The 17,400-nt window shown below is 34.2% G+C and overlaps 1 pseudogene; it reads right to left on the reverse strand.

Moving 5' to 3' along the window:
• Positions 1-3,523: 3,523 nt before the first annotated feature.
• On the reverse strand, positions 3,524-4,851 carry LOC143581935 (metalloendoproteinase 1-MMP pseudogene; annotated as a pseudogene).
• Positions 4,852-17,400: the final 12,549 nt, after the last annotated feature.

Consider the following 17,400-nt stretch of genomic DNA (forward strand, 5'->3'; position numbering starts at 1 on the left):
ATCATATCCTTCAAAAAACCATATTACACACACATACACACACACACACATATATATATCGGTGTGTAGGGAATATCGTACACTTAAAATCATGGTGTCTGAACATCATAAACATGTGAAAATATCATTCTTGACATCTATCTTATATAGTAAATATTTTTTTTTAAATAGTGTAAAAATAGAAAGATTGTTAATTTCATAATAATAATAAGAAGAATAATAAAATTCGTAAGTTATGGAAATTAAGAGATCAAATTGTTGCTATTTTTAGGAGTGAATTTGAAAAAAAATTCATATTTATTATGATATCTAACTAATAATTTTCAATATCAAGATTGGTCAAATTCAGAATTTGAAATGAGTTTAAACACGTGTATATATATGTTATTTTTGAAATTTTAGATTAATTAGAAAACAGTCAAATATTAAAATTGAAAACGTTATTGATAATGGAGAGTAACAAAACATTTAAAACTTTCCAAAAACAATGGTGTAAATCGATTTTTAAAATGACTATTAAATATGTTATCAATATTAATAAAAAATAATGGGTATTAAATAAAAACATAAACACATAAATGGGTATTATTTTAAAATGTAAAGTCCGATAATACTGGAAACTATAAAAATGTTTTAAATTTCGTTAATATTGGTGATTTAATTGCCTATGATATTGAATTAAAATTAAATATATGGAAACATATTAAATAGAATTTGACCAATCATGATAACCATGGAAATATAATAAAACGATTTTGAAAACGAATCAAAATCATGGAAATATATTAAATGGACTTTGACCAACAACGATGTAAGATTGATTATATAAAATTAATTAAATTACATGAAGTGTGAAAAATACATAACTACATGAATAATAAAAAAATATATATTCATCCAATCTTGTTCAAAATGTAAGACATTTTTGAATACTCCATCCATAAATAGCTATTCTAGTTTGGGGCCATAAACTGAAATGATAAAATTAAATAAATATTAAACAATATATCATTTGGACTAAACAAAACTTTGGTTATTAACCGGAATATCATAATTAAATACAATAACAATTAATAGTACATAATAATTGAATTACCAATTATTTAATATATGAATTATGTGAACAAATGTAAAATTGATGTTCTAATGTATAACCGGAATAATTACCAATAGTCGGGGAAATTGATTTTGCAATGACTAAACCCTGAATAATTAACAATGACAGAAATAATTTAATTTCAAATAGATGTACCAAAAACAATAAAAATAATAAAACCAATAACTGAAAGAACAAAGAAAATGAATGGACAATGACATAATGAATAATATGAGAATCGGGCATTTGAGTATCAAAGAACCTTACTGGAAAAACGTAACAGTTAAGCATCTCCATTGAATCTTGGATTTGATATAGAACCTAAAGAGATTATAAAAAAAATCATATAATAAATAGTATCAATACAAACAAAAACGGAAAAGAAGAAGAATTGTTATTGAAATAATGAATAATATGAGAATCAACCGTTATAGTACCAAATAAAACCTTACCGGAAAACCGAAATAGTTCAACTTCTCCGTTAAATATTGGATTTTGATATACAACCTGAAATGAAAAAAAAAATCATATAATAATTAAAATCAATGCAAACAAAAACGGAAAAGAAAAAAATTGTCAATGAAATAATGAATAATGTGAGAATCGTCCATTAGAGTATCATATAAAATCTTTACGGAGAATGATTAATCTCCCTTACCGGAATAGGCGATGGTGGAGGTAGTAATCCGAAATAGAGAGAGAGAGAGAGAGAGAGAGATATTAAAATGAATATGGTTTTCAATCTTAGGGTTTATATATTGTGAATGAGATAATTTAGTAAGTTTTTGAATTGTAATAATAATTGGAATAATTAATATCATAATTACATTAACAAGTTATCAATCAATCAATCAATCATACCCAGTAAAATCCCACCGACAGCAGAGCTATAGGTAGGGTCTGGGAGGGGGGGATGTAGGCACACCGTACCTCTATCCAAAGGAATAAAGAGGTGGCTTCCAGAGAGACCCTCGGCTCTAAGAACATGTGTATGAAGCAAAAAAAGGAAATCAAAGTTTAACAGTTATATAAAAAACTACTACTAATTATAATAATATTAATAAAAAGGTCACAGTTTAACCGCAATATAAAAACTAATAATAATAATAATAAAATATGTAAGGGAAATACCATTATGGTATGTGACCTAAATAAGTTAAGTCTAAGCCCTCAGGTATTCAATTATCTCTAAAAATCCTTAACTTTAATTCTACTTCTTCATGAATTCCTATTCTCAACCATGTCCTCGGAGAGGTTTAAGTCTATCAAATCATGCCTAATCCTCTCATCCCAAGTCAATTTCGGATAGGAGGGAATATGGAAATTTAACAAGTTACACAAATATAAAAGTCAATATCATTGATTTAAAATTTAATTAATATAGGAGGGAATATGGAAATTTAAATTTAAAATTTTGAAGGATAAGAAGGAAGGAATATCATAATTTAGTCAACTTTAGACCTGGTGTTACAAATCTGTAAATTACTCTTTCCTTAATACACAAATTTAAAATTTTACAAAGCATAATTAAGCCTTTCCTTAAAACAATTGGTCATCCTTTCCTAATATCCTTAAATTAATATTGAATTTGACTAATTTTACAAAGCATAATTTAAAATTTTTCTTTTTTTTTTCATAAAAGGAAGTAGTATATGAATAGAGTAGCTTTAAGAAAATGACCTAATGAGGACTTTCGGCCAAGGTGGCTTTAAGAAAATCACCAATAATATAATATTTTTAAAAACTAAACATATATTATATAGAAAGTCGTTGACCACAAACATATAGAAGTAATGAAAAATAACATATATTAAAAAATAGGTTAATTCAAAATATGTTAGTCTAATAGATAGAAGCCTTTGGTGTATGAAATCAACAAAAAATATAACAAAGGTGGTGAATGAAATAAAACAAAAATAATAAAATTTTCAATTTTTTTAATATTTCGAATTCAAAATATAGATACAATTTTAAAATATTCAATTAAAAATAATTTTTTGTCTTCTTATTTAATTAATATAAATTTACACTTTTAGGTAATGTAATATCAATTAAAATTAAAAGAAAAGAGTTCAAGATAATAATGTATGAGCATTAATGAATCTTAATTTAAATTATTATTGATTTATTTTATTCAATTGGAAATTAGAGAAGGCCTTGATATTATTGGAAACTATGAGAATCAACCAATAGGAAGAGGAGATTTTGACATAAAGCCTATTGCTTTAATAGTATAGTTAGATAGTTAGATTTTCTTCCTTCAACAACATGGGATTTCAATTTTTTTTTTCAAATTTTATTTTTGTTAATTTTCAGTTTACCAATTTACTTGATTATAAAACTTATTTGAAGTTGAAATTAAAAAAAATACAATTTATGTGGTCGAGAAAACATAAACACTAAATGTCAAACCTTAACATGTATGGTTTGTTCTTGTAACCTGCTTGTTCTAATGTTTCTCACCATGTTCGGTTCTATCAAATGTGATGTCTATTGTTTCCCACAAGGTCAAACACTAAATAAAAAAAAAAAGTAATTGTAAAAACACTTTAATCGGTTCAACCCAACCTGACCCGTATTAATCATTGGATCCGTATTCATGTTTTATTTTATGTAAAGAAAAGAATAAATTAAATGAACCTACAAGTAAACCCAACAAAGAAACCCACTTGACCCATCTTCCTCTCCCGGGTTGATAACCCGAAGAAATATCCGACTCCATAGACGGACTAACCTAAAATTCGGGTTCGACCCGTATAAATTCTGCACCCCCATAATATCATCCATTTTAAGATCCACTTTTCGGGTCCGCGGACCCAAACTCGGGTACATAACCGCTTCCTTAACCGACGAATGGGCTAACCCGAGCACATGCCCGATTTCATGAGTCGCGACCGACTCCAAATCAACAGCCACACTCGATTGACTCATTTTTAAATCAACGGCCCACGTTTCCGTTTCGTCCAAGTGGAGCCCACCATTTTCGGGCGAGAAAGCGTGGGCCAACACCCCTAAAACCCCATCAAATGGGACACCGTCCCCGTGGTCCCCTTCATAAAACCCGATTTTTATATCCGCTTTTCGATAATCATCCACATCATTAAAGTCCACGGGATCGTCGCTGCCCACCGCGCGAACGCCCGTTGGAACGCACCTCGTATATAGGGAAAACTAAGGTAATTTATCATATGACTCTCTGAAAAAGCGTAAGTCAACGTCAACGTCAACGTCTCGGTTTTCGTGCGTTTTCGCCACCTCGGCTCCCCACTAAAATACGCGTAATGTTTACTCTCGTGGAAACTATTCCTATAAATACGCTTACGAAAAATATTATCCGAGACGCCACACCGCGGCGACATTATCTCGGTAAGCGTGTCAGGATCGAGCTTTCCTGTCACGGGTAACCCGAGTTTTGTTTGGTAGGTTAAAACCGCGGTCTCTAGAGTTTCGTCAAACACGTCCGTAAAGTTGTTGTTTTTGTTGAGGTAACCGAACCGATGGAAGTACCATTTGAGGTCGGACATGCAGGGTAAGTTAGCGCCTTTGCCGGCGTCAGTGAACTTCGAAAACTCTTGCCATTTGTTGGTCTTGGAGAGGTCTTTGATGGCTAAGTTTGATGGAGGTGATGGAGGTACAATTCTGGCGTGTAAAATGCATGGGATAATATTAGAGAGGAAGAAAAAAATGACATGACAGAAAAACCTTTGCATGGCGGTTATGTTAGTTTTGTTTTAGGATATGGAACGTTGTTTATATATATGCTTAGGTACAAGTACAAGGTAACCTACAACTTCTGTCATATGATGTACAAAACTATTGCAAATTGCAAAGGTGTTTTTAAATTTATTATTATTATTATGAAAGATAAATGTTAATCTTGCCTTATTTTACGTCAATAATTATAAACTAGGCTTTTTATCAGGTTTGAACATGAGACCTTCCTTCTTACAGACATGTGGCCTACCATCGGGTGGGCTCCGTAACAATTCAAATCAAAATAAAATAGCTATGTGATTGAAGAGTTATAAAAGCAGGCCCGCCCCAAGGGTGTGGCTGGGTAGTCGACGGCCATAGGCCCGACACTCCGATAGGCCCGAATTTTTTTTTAAATATGTATTTTTATCAAAAAAAAAAATATATGTATAATTAATGTTTAAACACATTTACATAAACACTAACTTGGTCTAGTGGTAAAGAGGTATGACTTATAACCAACAGGTTGTGGGTTCTAATCTTATTTAAGACATTTTTTAGTTTTTTTTACACAAAAGTTTTTTACACAACTCAAATTATAACCAAGCCTACGTAAAATTAAATTGTTTAAACACAACAAAATGTTCCATTTCTTAAGGCCCCAAAAAAATTTCGCATTTGGCCCAAAAAAAATTTCGACTTCTTGGAGCCGGCCCTGTATAACAGTTATATGTTGATTTTTGCTATTATCAACTGTGATAATTAAATATTTACTTGTTAATATACCATATATATAGTGTGTTTAATATCGATCAATTTTATTGTTAGAAGCGTATAATATTTGTGCATAATATTGTCGAAAGTATAGTGGAAAAATGAAAGGAGGACGGTTATATGCAAGTTATATACCAATATTATCGTTGACATATTTTGTTTGTGTTTTTTTTTCTTAATATATGTCTAATATTGAACGGTTGTATATATGACGCCTAGCTAATGAACAATGCATACGGCTTATATGGTATTAAGATATGTTCCATAATATAAACAATCTTTGTTAAGAACTAATACGATGATTTACTTTGTTTTTATCGTAAAATTATATGACACTTTTTTTTCCTTCTTTTTTTGGCTTTGATGTGTTTATACAAGTAATGATGCATATATATTAGACAAGATTAATATACATTTTGTGGATAGTTTCAAGGTTATGAAGTGATCCAAAATTGGTGACAACCCTAATTACAAAGGTTGCATTGTGAGGGTTGGACAAATTTAATGCAACAAAGAAAAGGGTGGAGAAAGTTAGGAAGATTCTTTGATTCAAACCTTGCAATTTTCAATATTCTGACCAGCTTTCATGGGTGCACATTGGTTGGGTCAACCACTTGGGTGGGATTCTATTTTTTATTCATATAAACGTGAATATAGGGTTTATAGTTCTAAATATATAACTTGGCTAATTATGATTTTAATTTTAAAATAAACCTATTTACAAACATCATGGAACAAAACAAGTGAGACACGTACATGGAATTTGGTAGTAATGTCCATATTCGAAGTTTCTTTTGATTAGAAAATTTAGTTGAATACGTTAAATAAACAGAAATAGTGTTCTTTAATTTTAAGTTCTACGCACGCACAAGATGGTGTTACATTTGGTTTAAATGACTAAAATCCTCGAATTTGTGCATTTTTAGATCTCCGAGACATCCAAGCTCTATTAGAGTAGCTATTATACTCCCTGCCTAATACGAATACTCGGTCCTCTTCTTCATTCTCTTTCTTCTTTGAATAATCGCTCTTCTTTTGCGGCAAAAGTACTAATGAAATAAACAAAAGAAGAAAGAGAATGAAGCTTAACTGTGGAAATATAGATCTAATAATATATTGTGTAATCGCTCTTCTTCGCCCATAGCTATTATTCTTCTTTTGTTTAATTAATTAACTTTGAATAATCGCTCTTCTTTTGCAGCAATTTCTTATATTTGTCTCCAAAGTTAATAACTATGACCATAAACCAAACATTAAAGAGCGATTATTCCAAATAATTGCATTAGATAAAGCTTAATTGTGGAAATATAGATCTAATAATATATTGGGTAAAGCTTAAATAAAAGTACAAATGATCAAAAGTTCTGATTAACAATTAATAAGACACCAACAATAAGTTGTTGGGCTTTCAGTATTTTTCATGGTCATAACTCACAAATCACAACGCTGTTTTCTTTTCCTAGTTAGATGTATTGCACTAGCCCACACTTGTTTGCCTGGGCTGCAACCCAGCTTAAGATATAAGTAATTAAGCAGGCCTTATTTCAGCCCACTTAAGAAAATCCAGTTTCTCAATAAATTTGCTTACTAAATTTTCTTGATTTCTTCTATCCACTTAGAAGACTACCTGTCCAACTCAAACTACGTTTTACTCATGATTTTAGTTAAAAGGTTCCCCTGATGTGCGCTAGGTGCGAGACGTGCTCACGCGCAGTGGCATGAAACGTGCCACTTATACATCGGCAGATTTTGTGCATCTATGTATAGCCTTTTAGGTTCACTTGTGCACATAGAGATAATATTTTAAATTGTATATAGAAATTATTTGTAGCTAGATTTTGGATACACAATAACAGAAATCTACGATAAATGTAAAAGAAAATTATATAAATACAATGGGGCCATAGTCCACAAACGTTATGTGCGCATATTGCACCTCACGCCTTGACTATGAGGACTCTATCGTCTCGTTGCGACATATGCTTTTCTAAACCAAGGTTTTATATAATTTTATTGGCTACTAGATGGCTGCTAGAGTTTTGGTGTGGTCTTGTGAGTTTACCGGATTGGGTAACATAATAGTAATGTATAATTAATGGTGTACTATAAACTTATAGTTAATGATATAAAAATCACCTACCCTTTTTTAAAGAGGTGTTAAGGTATATTGTTTTTGGATTATCACTATCACGTGCAAGAATTTGTTTGAAAGTGTCCCATGTGCATGATAATAAAGTATTGACTTTGACACTCAAGCGCACATAAGGCTGAGGGGTGTGGGGCGCTAACCGGGGCGCTAGAGCCCCTCCGCTCGCGCTCCGGGGCGTTAACCCCACACCACCGGGGCGCGAGCAGGGGCGCGAGCGGGGCGCGAGCGCGGAAATCCAGGCAGGCGTGAGGCTGGTCGCGGGAGAAGAGAGATAAAAGGTGTCTTGGAGTTCGAAAAAGAGCCGTTGAGGGGTGTGGAATTAATTAAAAAATATATATTAGCTGGAGCCCCTCCACACCAGGGCCAGGGGCTCCAACGGGGGCTCCAACACCCCCCTTATCCAGTTTCTCTCTCTGCCACACGTCATAATATTATTGGCTGGAGCCCCCACTAGAGCCCCCATTAGAGCCCCCCACACCCCTTAGCCTAACACTCATTCTATCATATTCCATACAATTATTCATATTAATTAACTAATAAAATATGTTTTGACCAATTTAATTCACCTTTTTTGGATTTGAAGTCAAAACACACAATTTGCTTAAAAAAGTAATTGCTTTGAGATCTTATCAAAGTCATGGCTATAGTATACAGCTGGTTTTAATTTAGTTGGTTATAATATAATAATGTGAAAATATAAAAGTATATATATTCGAAAATTCGGATTGACTAGGGCCGCAAATGAACCGAGCTACTTAAAATGGGATCGATAAAAAGCTAGAAACAAGCCTAGCTTCTTTGAGCTCGAGCCGAGTCGGAGCCTGAAATGAAGCTCGCTTGCTTATCGATCCCGAGCACAAGTCTTGTATGGGAAGCTCGATTAGGCTCCTCGAGCATTGTGAATTTATAAGTTTACTTCTTTTATAATCATATGTACTATTAAGTTAACACTTCACAACCAAGCTCAAGCCAAACTTAGATGGTTTAAAGTTTTTCTTATAAGTATAAAAAATAAACAAATAAAAGATGTATAAAAATTAACATAAAGATAATAACAGAGCTTTAGAAAAAGAGTTTAAAATGAGCTGAACTCAAGCTTAATTAAGCCTATGTAAGTTAAAACGAGCCGAGCTGAGTCTCGACTCGTCTAGTGACTAGTGTACACCCCTAGGTTCAACTTGTTATAAAAATTATAAATTTAGAATTCATTTAGAAAACACGTTACATTTTTTATATGTTTGAGTTGCAAGAGAGAGTCAGTTTTTTAAGGGTTTTGACTTTTGATTGCATCTTTCACTTAATATTTTTTTTTTGTTGGAAATGAATGATTTGAATTAATAGTTCTTGAATTCAGTATCCCAGTATAAGAATATTATTCCATTAATATGGTTCAGCTTATACGCTATCCCGTTTAATAATCCAAAATCATTTTTGTGTGCTTCTTCAAAGTTAAATGATGTTCACATCTATAGGTATTCTCATTTGAAAAGAAAGCAATAAATTTTGTTTTAACTACAAACTTAATTGAAAAGGCAACGAAGTAGCAAGAAGCTAGACCCGCAAACAAAACACCCGAAAAAGAAGGCATATATATGACATAGCTTGAAAATTATCTAAAGTCGCTAGAAGATCAACTAGATATTTTCTAAATCAAGTTGCATCAATTGCTTCATTTCAAGTTGTTCCTTTTCGATGTTTGCTTTTATCCAAAGATAACCGAGTGTCTTTATCTCTTCTAAGACGTTAATAACGAACATGCTTTTGTTATTGAAAACCTTGTCGTTTCATTCTCTCCAAATACACCAACACGGGAATAGGGAATATTGCTTAAATTAACACCCTTTTCATGTTAGTTTCACTCACAAAATTATAAAAATTCATAATATCTCGGACCAAATAGGCATGTGTTGGTTGTATTTTACACCAATTGCTTATGTCACCATAACTGCAATAACCGCATAATATACTTGTATAATGTGTTAAACGTGATACATAAATCAGTCTCTTAAGTTTTGCACTTATCCTCTCCGACCACTTTGATTATCTTTTATATGCACGTATGAATTATGCGTTTCTCGCAGTTTTCAATACATTGTTAATTATGACTTATGAGAAGAAGAATACATATGTAAGTCACAATAATATTTAAACCCATATTTATATTTGGGGAAAGTGAATACGGTGTTGTTAGCCGTATAAGCTTACACGCAAAACCAATCAAAACTACGTAGTTTTGATTAAAATTCTCTAAAAACCCTTTTGGAGTAAAATCACTTCTTCACCTCTTCCACAATTGCTCTTTCTCCCTTTCCATATAATCTTGCTGATGCGATCTTTCATATGTTTATGTATGATTTTATGTTTCGACTTTTCTTTTTTTCAATCCTACAAATTATTTACTGTCATCAAATGTTTCGAGTTTGTCGGTTCGGCTCGGGTTCTTTTCCATCCCTGATTAGATTAAAATAATTTGTAAAAGTAAAATCAAATAAACTAATGAATGGATGAATGAATGAATAAGCAAGTGCTATGAAATTAATTTCGACACTAAATGTTGCTTTTGATTTTGTGAAGAATTGCATCAGTTAATTTGAATATGAAGCAATTACTATCAAGCTAATTTCAATTGTGTTGAAACCCTTATTGAACCCGACATGATTTGTGTGAGGTGTTCGATGGTGGGTTTTAACGAGAATGATGATCAAGCCAGGAGGAAGATAAGAATGTAAAAACCCCAATTGAAATGACTGTTTGATTATGAGTGCTCGAGTGTTAGTGTGAGATGACTCTTAATGACCATGCAAAATGAGTATATTATTTCATTTCTCCTGAACTTGATATTACAAAAGAAATGTATACAATATATATAGGGTCCAGGGAGAATCTCCCTATAGACTGTTGCTCTTGAGGCTCCCTCTATTATCCGCTGGTCCCTCTGACCCAGGCAGGGGACTGGCTATTATCCACTGGACACTCTTTTCCCTCCAAAACTGGACACTCTTTTCCCTCCAATACTGGACACTCTTTTCCCTCCAAGATTCTGTCAACCTCATATTAACAAGGACAGATCGTTAGTTGACCTTGGACCTTGCCTGAAGTACTTGGGCTGCTGTTGGGTTGGGCCGGACTTCTTGGGCTCTGCTTGGGCTCAGTTCGACCTAGTCTCTTCAAGTCCCCCAGTCTATTATTGTTGTTATTTATGACAACGGTAATAGACTTGTTTCAAGTCCGCCTTCCTTCTTCTTTTTTCTTTTTGTTGGGTTCCGTGGTCTTTCCTTACTGATCTTATGTTAACCTCTTCATCCATCTGGGCCGCCTCAGAAGCCCAAACCCGAGGTAGGCTCTTCAGGTCTTCCCGGTCGGTTGTGGTCACTATTTATGGCAAGTATAATGGACTTGCAATAAGTCTCTATTCTACCTTTGTCGTGACCTCTTGAGTGATCCACCATAAACTTCAATTGGATGTTGATTCTTGATCTAGGAGCTTTCTTTCGGAACAATTGCTCCTTTTGACTTTGCCTCGTCTATTCCAACAACATGACCTAGGACATGTGTTGTTCTAACCATTTCTTTTAGGTTGATACTACCAACTTGTTTAGATCAATTGGATAAGACCTTAATTCCCCTAGAACCTCTTATTTTGTTTAGTTACTTTGAGAGGTATCTTGAATACTCTCTTTTGTGCTTTCTTACTTTAGCCATACTTAACCTAGGCCCGTGTTGGCCACTGGGCATATTTCTCTTATCATTCGGAGAACCCATTTCTAATGTAACCTCTTCAGCCCATTACTGGCTCACGCCTGAGCCGACGACATTTTGAAAAAGCCTCTCATACTTCCCTCAATATATCATGATACATTTCGGATCGTCTGCCTTTCTCTTAACTGTTGGCTCCCTTTTCCCACTTTCAAATTTACATTTCATGTCTTCTTATCCGTCTAGTAGGATGTTTGGTTGGAGTAGCTGGTACTCTCCATGCATTTTGGTTTCTCCTGGGCTTTCTTTGCATGGTCCCAATCATGGGACGGAGATCCACTTTCATAGGAAGCTTTACAAGTCCCCATAGTCCTTATTTTTTATGATGCGAACAAAAGACTAATGTGGCTTCAGCTCATTTTTCTCATAACATACGGGATAAGTTCCTCCCTTCTAGACTCATTCATTGGGCTAGTTTCGGACGAGATCTTTTTTCGATACATGGCTGAGGTAGACGATATTTAGTTTCCATGAGCCTGACCCAGTTCTCTTGGTAGTTTAAACCTACCATGACATAAATACACAGCCCCTCTTCTATATATATAATAAAGGATGAGTAAACCATAAACACCATGGGTTGATTCCATTTTGACTCATCAAATTTGGACCCAGTAAGGTTGAGATGGCGGAGTCATGGGGTGAAACCTTCTGTGACACCCGGTAATTTTCCATATTCTTTAATCTTTATAATTGATCAAAATTACGTGTCATTTATATAATTTATATGAGGTATAAACCATAGTATACTTGAAATGTGGACGAGAACAGTCGTTAATGCCTATAGGATTGTATAAAGTGCCGATGAGAACGGCTATATGATGAAGATAGCCCAGTAATAGTTTAGAGGTGACAAATATATCAAGCTAAATATATATCTATGATCCAATATAAGGGGTAATGGTAAGACCATGCCCAGTAATGTCCTAATTCCCTAATTTGGACCAAAACGCCATAAACGTTTAAATAATGGAATATAGTCGCTGAACCGGCCAAATCAATGATACATTATACAGTGAGACGACCAAGATATGAAACTATGAAGGAATTAAAGGTATACTAGTCAAAATAATATGAAGTTAATAATTTAAACAATCCATGAAAGATTACAATATGGAGCACTATTTAACCGAATATAACTCCGGGCTAAATTTAAATATACATCATACCGGGAACCGAAATAAATACCGGGTTCCATACCATCTATAATACTTTATAGGTGACCAAATAAATTAAGAGAAGCTCATAATACCCAAGTCCAATATAAATTCCATAACTTGTTTACTCGATGATCAACTCGTCCTAACGACTATCCACTTAAGACCCGAACCAAGATTGAACTTAGCACTACATTTGGACAACCAATATATTTATTAAATGACCATAATACCTTCCCTTTGCAGCCCAAAGCCGAACCCCAACCTCTTCCCATTCAGTTTTAATGTACAAGGAACAAACACCACATTAAATCTTATAAACCATTATCCATGCATCCATATGTATCATGATCATGTATCATCATCATCTTCAACATCATAATTGTGAATGTGCTACATGATCAAGCAAAAATCTTCCTAACCATTCCCTATGGCCGCCTCCCCCATCCCTCAAATAAACAACAATAAACACCATACTTTGATCACTATTGCACTTGATTTGATAAGATTATAATCGCCCAAACCAAGGGATGTGTTCCCTTGGGTTTTCCTATAAATAAGACCAAGTACTTGGATGGAAAACACCACACAAAAACATAGCTCCAAACCAACCTCTTCTTCTCTCGGCCGAAGGCAGCAGCAGAGCACCACCACAGCCGCCTCTTTGCAACCCGTTTTCTCTATAATGCTGCTCTGAACATCTTGAACCCTATATATCGTTGGAAAGCTAGAAGAAATCCTTAAACCGTGGTAGAAAGCCTTGAACGGATCTCTGCCCGGAAAACTCGGTAAGAAGCTTTGAACCTTCGAAGGTCACTACTGGAAACTGCATTTTCCAGCAGTACCCCCCCTCTCTTCTTTGTTCATATCTCACAAACCACTTGGTATTTTTGGGTGATTCTTGTTTAGGAATCCAAGGAAACTCGCAAGGATCACGAACCACCTTTTGAACATCCATTTCCGGCTTCATTTCAGCATTAGGTAAGCCGAAAACTCGAGTTGTAACAGTTTATGGTGGCTGGAAAAACACAGATTCTGTCCAGCCACGGTCTCATCATTTTACTTGACCCTAATCCACCTATTTCATGTTATTTGAACATATTGTAGACTCTTAACATCGTGGTTAACGTCAAGGAACTTGGATCTCGTCTTAAATCGCTCAAAAACCGACATTCCCAAGGTACTAATGCCATATAATGTTTAGTAGAAAAACGTGGACTAAGCCTAAGATACATATACATAATGAGGTGATTAGACATAAACATAAACTTGAAGTGTGTTGAAATGACATATAATTAAGGATAAATCATGTTAAGTAAAAGATATAAAGGATTTAAAGGGTGTTTAAGGAAGGTTAAGGTTAATAGAACACCTAGTTAAGGTAAAAATGATCTTGAGTAGTAAAACCCACTTATAAATAAACAAGATGATATAAATGTAAAGATGGAATTTTGGTTATGTTAAACTTTAAAAAGGGTATAACTAACGTATTAAAAACCGTATCGGGTTTGTCATAAAAGTAAAAATAACAATACTAATAATAATAGTAATAATAATAATAATGATAAAATATGAGTACTAGTAATAAAGATAAAAGTATAAATAAAAGTGCACATTAAACATAAGGTGCAATCCTTGCATCAAGTCTTGGAAATAAAAATAACGATGATTGTACGGGTAAAATACAAGGTACACGTATATTCCTATATACGCAAATGAAAATATAAATACCCATGTATAATGTTATAAAAACAAAGGATGTGATAACTATATGTTACGAAGACGAAAATACTAATAATACTTATCGTATACATGAGGAAATGATATATACAATTAATACACATATATTCCTATATATGTGCCATACGTATAAATATAAAATACGGGTTTTTGTGATGGACATTGCGAGTAACTGGAAGGGTGGAGGTGCCGGTAGTCGGGACGTCCTGTCTAGGCTGGTAACTGAATATATCATAGATGGGCCCGTTACCTACCTGGGGACTAACGATGAGAGCTCCAAAACCTATTAGGCTAAAGCATGTCACGAACGTCATGATTACCGACGAATAATTTGTATCGAGCATTCCCTAATGCTCGGAGGATATATATATAAAGAGGATATAACGGAAATACATAACAAGTATAAGACGTTGTCTAACGTCCGTATCGCTAATGTATAAAAAGTATACATATATACCGTCACCTCATAAGTATGTATCGGGCTAAGTATTAATAGTTATATATTATGTACTGAAGTGCATACGTATACGATATAATACAGGAAACTCACCAAGTATAACGGAACATTATTCCTCATTTAAGGTGAGTCTCACAGCCCCTATTTTCACTATTTTCACTATGTTTTAAACTGTTTTCGGGGCGAGGGACACGTGTTTAAATATGTTTTATCATGGTGTATATCTTGATTTACAATGTGCGTGTACATGAGATATTTGGCGCGCTCATGGTACATAAAGTCCCCGGTATATATTGTAACCATAAACTATAGGCAACTATAGCCGAGGAACTCTACGGGTAGTACTACTGGTCTGACCAACCCACTCGTAAGTGGTCGCGCCACTTTATAAGACGGGTGCTTAGTTTTCCGATTTATTTATTCCCTCGTGGACTCGTGGGATGTTATGTGGGGCTTTATGGTGTATATATATAGTCAAGGAATGGTTACGAACTCATGTATTCACGTTACACTGCAAGTCACGGATACTGCATTCATGACGTTATGAGAATTATATTATAAAGCATTTTATCAAGTCACAAAACTTGTGAACTCACTCAGTTTATACTGATTAAATTATTTTACGTGTCTTTCAGGTATTTAGCTACGTGGAGAGGTCACGGTGTCTCACTACGGTTTTATGTTTAACTATGGAAATTTCATGTATGAGGATTTTATATTTTGGAGTTTTCACGGTTATATCTCCCTTCGGCAGGACATAACTGTGAAATCTCAATATGTTATATGTAAACCTTTTTATGGATATTTTTGTAAAACTTATATTATGAATGAAATCCTCATGTATTTTATCATATAGTTGTTGCTTAACCGCGCTCTCGAAAAACCTTTCATGAGTCGCACACCGGTTGTTTCCGCCTATGGACCGGGTGTGACTCCTTCAATCAAGAAGGTCCCACGGATGGCGCCAATGTTGAAACTCTTATTGAACCCAACATGATTTGTGTGAGGTGTTCGATGGTGGGTTTTAACGAGAATGATGATCAAGCCAGGATGAAGATAAGAATGTAAAAACCCCAATTGAAATGTCTGTTTGATTATGAGTGCTCGAGTGTTAGTGTGTGAGATGACTCTTAATGACCATGCAAAATGAGTATATTATTTCATTTCTCCTGAACTTGGTATTACAAAAGAAATGTATACAATATATATAGGGTCCAGGGAGAATCTCCCTATAGACTGTTGCTCTTGAGGCTCCCTCTATTATCCGCTGGTCCCTCTGACCCAGGCAGGGGACTGGCTATTATCCACTGGACACTCTTTTCCCTTCAAGAATGGACACTCTTTTCCCTCCAAGATTCTGTCAACCTCATATTAACAAGGACAGATCGTTAGTTGACCTTGGACCTTGCCTGAAGTACTTGGGCTGCTGTTGGGTTGGGCCGGACTTCTTGGGCTCTGCTTGGGTTCAGTTCGACCTAGTCTCTTCAAATTGCAAATGATACTTTGCTAATTTCAATCAAGTTTCAGAATGAACCATCCAATTCAGCCAACAGTGGGTTTATTAATAAATTTGTGCTCGGTTGAATTAAGGATTGAGAAGATTTTAACCAAAAGTGAGCAATTGAAACCATTGACGGAAAGGGAGAAAAAGCAACTGTGGAAGAGGTGAAGACGTGATTTACTCCAAAAGGGTTTCTAGAGAACTTTAATCAAAACTACGTAGTTTTGATTGGTTTTGCGTGAAAGCTTACACGCCTAACAGCACCGTATTCACTTTTCCCTTTATATTTGTATATGAAACTTAATGTCAATTTTTGCCATAGTCTACCCATTCCTGGCTACCCGTATAAATAAAAAGGTAGTGATATTATATTAGTATTAATAGAAATAACGGCCAACTTGGCTATAACTATAAGAATAAGAATATTATATGGTAAGATGCAAGTGTTGGTTGTGTTTCTATGACGTACTGCATATGTTAGTGCTCACCAACAATGATCTTTAATAAAATTATAATACGGCGCTCAGGCCATAATACTTTAGTTTGTATTAGCTGTAATTTGTGTTTGACTTTCTGATCTTATGAAACATTTGACTTTAATCATATTCATATTATATATAACATTTATATTCATCTGTATGTATAATATAAACAATTTAATGAAGTTAATGGATCACATGATAGTATTATGTTTGGAGCACTAGTGTCTGGAATCCTTACAAGTAAAGTGCAAAACAAGTCGACACATTCATGAGCTACTTGAAATTGTCTCGCTTAAAACTCGAATTAAACTGAACTTGAACGGGCTTATTATTAAACTAAAGTTCATCTAAGAAACAAGCTCAAGCTTGTGCTTTTCATACTTTGTTTGACTAGATTAGTGAGTTTAAACAAGCCTAATATTAATATAAATATAACAACTCGAGTAGCCATCGCGTCAAAGATCTACTAGATGTGTTTCTCACTTTCTCTGTAGGTAAGTGTCTTGATAAAATAATGAACCCAACTACATACAAAATGAGTAGATTGTTTTTAGGATAACAAATTTAACTTTAGTCCTTAATTACATCCATTTTGACA

This window comes from Bidens hawaiensis, unplaced genomic scaffold (assembly GCF_021521415.1).
Source record: "Bidens hawaiensis isolate Kalapana, Puna unplaced genomic scaffold, B.hawaiensis_p1.1 tig00031258_1, whole genome shotgun sequence".
Lineage (NCBI taxonomy): Eukaryota > Viridiplantae > Streptophyta > Magnoliopsida > Asterales > Asteraceae > Bidens > Bidens hawaiensis.